Genomic DNA, 4,896 nt, shown 5'->3' with positions numbered 1-4,896 from the left:
GCAAGTCAATCCCATTGTTATGCTTAAGAAAAAGCAGGAATCCAGACAGTGGATCTTTCTATCTCCTTGATCTCTAGAACTAATGGCAAAAAATCTTCCAAATCAATAAAAAGGGAGCTAAATTTATGCCATGGGCAAAGGCCAGGCTAGATTTGGTGCAAAGTGTTCCCTGCTGCATGGAATACGCAGCACTGGAGCAAATGTTTGAAATGCTGATTTGATCTTTGCATCTGAATAGAGATGAGGACACTCCTTGTCGCTCAAAAGAAGGCTGCGCTAAGGAGAGGCTGCTAACTCTACAGGACCAGAGGACCCCTCTGCTTTCACATGCAATGGGGGAAGAAGTCTGCATCAAACAACAGAGAAAGGAATGTCTGTAAGGCTCAGCCAATCATTAAATGCTAGTTAGCATCTTTTCTCCCTTGAGGCATTTTCAACTCTGTTGTTTCTTTCAAATAGTGTAGCCCCACTCTCCTGAAAAATTTTGAAGCATCTAAAGAATCCAGTTCCTTTCACTGCTTGGATAAATATACATATGGTGATAGGGTGATAGAATGAATGAAATAAGATTGGTGAGGAATTCAGGGAAAACTGATTTTTTCTTCTTGTTTTCTGCACCCATGTTATCATCTCTCTCTCTCTCTCTCTCTCTCTCTCTCTCCCTCCCTCTTCCACCATCTGTCTGTCTGTATCTCTCTCTCTCTCTCTCTCTCTCTGTCTATCTATCTATCTATCTATCTATCTATCTATCTATCTATCTATCTATCTATCTATCTTCTTCTATCATCTAACTATTATCTATCACCTCTGAATATTAGTATTTCAACCCAGCAAAAAAAGTATGTCACAATCAAATAGTGAAGTATCCCAGAGCTCTTAAGATTTTAACATACCCATAAAATACATGCCCACATAAGTACACATCTGAGATTTTTTTCCTCTAAACTAGCAGACCTAATCTGAACTAAACACTTCCCTTTACATTAAATATTCTTCATTTCATCAATATATGTGTATATATTTTTGTTCTTGTTATTGCAATTTTTAAAAATGATTATTTTTTAAAAAAATCTAAACATTATAGTGGAGTAATGTCTGGATTAGAAGAACCATGTCTGCCAGCTTTTGAGGTTTCAGATGAGATACTACAAATGTAGGAGACAGGACAGGAAAGAAGAGCAGAGGCTAAAATGAGTTTACTGGTTCAGCCATAAAAAGTCAGAAAATTTTCTTGATATTTTTAATGAAATGAAATTATGAGATATTGCTAACCAATAGACAAAATGGCAGCTGACGATCATTCCAAAGAAATATCGTTGCATATATTTTAAAATCTGGTATATATTGTATATAATAGATTCCATGCCTAGTATTCAGGTTTCTATTAAAAAAAGAGGGATAACAATTTACACATTCGGTATAGGATAAAGATTATCCAAAGTCAGAATATGGAATAATCTGAGTCTCATATCTCACATTTTCAGTAGCCAAGAAGGTCCTTCCGATGACCACACCTTCAGATGGTTGGACCTTGCTGATGGAAATACAACCATTAAGACCAGGAAATTTCTCCATTGTGCTCTTCCTTGCAGTAGATACTGGTGTTTGCTGACACTTTCTTAGCATGGTCAAATTTGGCATGCAAATGTCGTAAGAAAGTAGAAGAATGAATGATATATGTGATTTTACTATATATTGGATCCTGTATTGCTGGATTTTATCATGAGTGTTTTTATTTATCTGGTCTCTGGTTTATGACTGTAATAAAATTCTGTTGATTGGTTGAATGATGATTATATGATGGAATTATTATTATATGATAGTAGGAAGCATTCTGATATGCATACAAAGCTGTGGGTTCTCTAAATCAGGCTCGGATACTTAAAATGTATCAACAGTTACTGCTAGAGTGGAAAAAACTGGGCATTTTATTTGCAGCAAAAATATATTTCCAACACAGCAAGTGTAGAGAATAGAATAGAATAGAATAGAATAGAATTTTATTGGCCAAGTGTGATTGGACACACAAGGAATTTGTCTTGGTGCATAGGCTCTCAGTGTACATAAAAGAAAAGATAACAAAATAGAGATGGTTAAAATAAGTTATATTGGCTAAGGGTTAGACATTTAAAATCCAGGGTAGGCAAACCATAAATATTAACCAAGTGTTATCTGCAGCAATATCTACAAATAGTTTGTCTGTTCTTTTGCCAGATGGCAATTGTAACAAGAAAAGACCATTTGTTCTACCTTCCAGCTTCTAAATTTGTTTTGACTGCTACAACCAGCAGGAACAAGTTAGAAGTTACACATTTACCCAACTTATACGGGTAAGGGAGTGGAGAGGAAGATTCTTATCTTCTAACCCAACTAAAATAGATGTTTGGAGTCCATACTCAGAAAAAAACGTATTTAGCAGCACAGTCTGTTTCATATCCCAACGCTACCTGGTTCATTCATAGCTATTCCCTATGGATGAGCTGGCAGATTTCAGATGGGCCAAGAATCTGTCCCAGAAGGCAGATTCATAGAATCTCAGCTAACAGAATAACAGAGATAGAAAGGACTTTGGAGGTCTTGAAGGAGGAGACCCTTTACCATTTCAGACAAATGGTTGTCTAATTACTTCTTAAAAACCACCAGTGTTCGAGCACCCACAATTTCTGAAGGCAGGTCTTTCCACTATTTAATTGTTCAGAATATGCCAGAATATTCAGATTCAAATCAGAATAGGGCAACTGAAATCTGTCACAAAAAATCGGATCTTTCTAATATATCCCAGTTTATTTTTAGTTCATCAGTTTATATGGTTCTCAATCACCAGTTTGAGTTTATTCCTTTACTTTTCACTCAACTCAGCAAACAGAAATTGAACAGTGCCTCTGAGCAGTGGGTGAATTGCACTTATAGGGACTAATAGGGTTTGTACCATCTCTGTCTCAGTTTTTCAATTTGTTGCACCCATAAACAGGATCCAGGATTGGAAACTGAATTTATTTATTTATTTTAAACATTTATATGGCTGATTATTTTTCAACCGTAAATCAAAAATTAGCCCTCAAATCAAAAATTAAAAGACATACAAAATCATTTTAAAACTATAAAACTCAACCAATTAAATCAAAACATTAACATTTATTTATTTAAAACATTTATATCTTTATAACTTATGGATAGCAATAGCAATAGCACCTAGACTTATATACCACTTCATAGTGCTTTTACAACCCTCATTTAAGCGGTTTACAGAGTCAGCATATTGCCTCCAACAATCTGAGTCCATAGCTCATGTATTTCCTAAACAGATAGAAATACATAAAGGAAGGCAGAAAAAAACCCCTCCCATTTCAATCAGTAGAGATTTTGCCTCCTAACCATGAATAGAAAGAGGTTAAGTGCTGATGGATGTATCTTTTAGCATCCTGCCTTAACAAAAATTTGCATTTTGCATAGGAGCAACCTCAAGAGGGCACTCATTTGTAAATGATTTCTTGAGCACTGCCTTCAGTCTGGCAGATATTCAGGTGTTAACATGCCAGAAGTTGTTCATTTGACCCTTCAGGCATTTGAAATTCAGGGCATCATGGATTGTTTTAACAAGGCAATACACAAAGAAAGGGAGTTTAGCCAAGAATTTTACACTGGAGGATTTTTGCCAAAGATCATTTATGAGATTACCCAGACTGCACCTCTCAGCAACACTCTTAAGTTTCATCACTCTTCTCAGAAACAGAGTTAAATTAATTTATAATTAGGAGTTAATTAAAAGGTGGGATGCAGAGATAGATGTACAGTATGTGTATGTTCATGTTTGCTTTTACGAGTATGGGAATATGGGCAGGAGATATGCGTATGGGCGGGAGGCAATTATAAGCAGTGAGGTAAGAAGAAAATAGAACCCAAAAAGCAAAGTGTGTAACAGTTAATGCTTATAGACACTCACATTTATAAATTTTGAAGAATCTAGCTTTGACATGTAGGCAGCTCCCTACATTCAAAATATCCTGTAAAGAAGGAAACCAAATGTTCAAATGAGCTTTGAATATATTGTAATGCATTGAACTTTTAAAGGTTTTCTTTCAATTTCTCACAAGATATCAAAAAAGGAAATAATATGGCCTTTTTTTTTAATACAAAAAGGTTGATGCATCTCTGATGTCAATGGACAATTTACAAGCACCATTCTCTCCTTTAGTTTTTGTATGGCCAAAAACATAACAAATTCCAGGCTCTTCCTTCCCAAAGAGGTGGGAAGAAAAAGGGATTCAGGAGGATCAACACTGAAAGCATGATAGTACAAAACAGCAGCAGTCTCTCTTCCATTTGCATCTCTGGTAATTCTGACGTAACAAAACAACTCCATAAGACCAGGTGAAGGATGATGATGATGATGATATTATCCATTTAGTCATGTCTGACTCTTGGTAATTCTATGGGCCAGGTCTCTCCACATCTTCTGACCTTGCATGGCTTGAGTTGTTCTAGGTTCTGGCTGGTGTCAGCTTTGGTGGTGTCCAGCCACTGTGACCTTTGATGTCCCGGTTTCCGTTCACCATTAACTCTTTGGAGCATAATTGCTTTTTGCAGTGAATTCCATTACATGACTTGGCCAAAGTGAGACATAGTTTCGTGATTTTGTAATACCTAAATCCCAGGCCCTGTTGGGGTTTTGCCCAAATGGCATGGAATTGGCTCAATATATTTTGGTGGCTAAGCAAATGAAGAATAAATAAAATGATGCACCTGCATACAGGAGCTAATAGGAAGTTGACTGGCAGTTGACTGACCCACTAATGAAGGAAATTCCATGGCAGCTGAAACCAGCAAGCTAGCTTAAAGGGACAAGAAATAACCCATGAAAACTAGTGATTTCTGTTTTCCGACATCTTGCTGCTG

Source organism: Ahaetulla prasina, chromosome 9 (assembly GCF_028640845.1).
Source record: "Ahaetulla prasina isolate Xishuangbanna chromosome 9, ASM2864084v1, whole genome shotgun sequence".
Taxonomy (NCBI): Eukaryota; Metazoa; Chordata; class Lepidosauria; order Squamata; family Colubridae; genus Ahaetulla; species Ahaetulla prasina.
Note: the sequence above shows the minus strand (reverse complement) of the source record.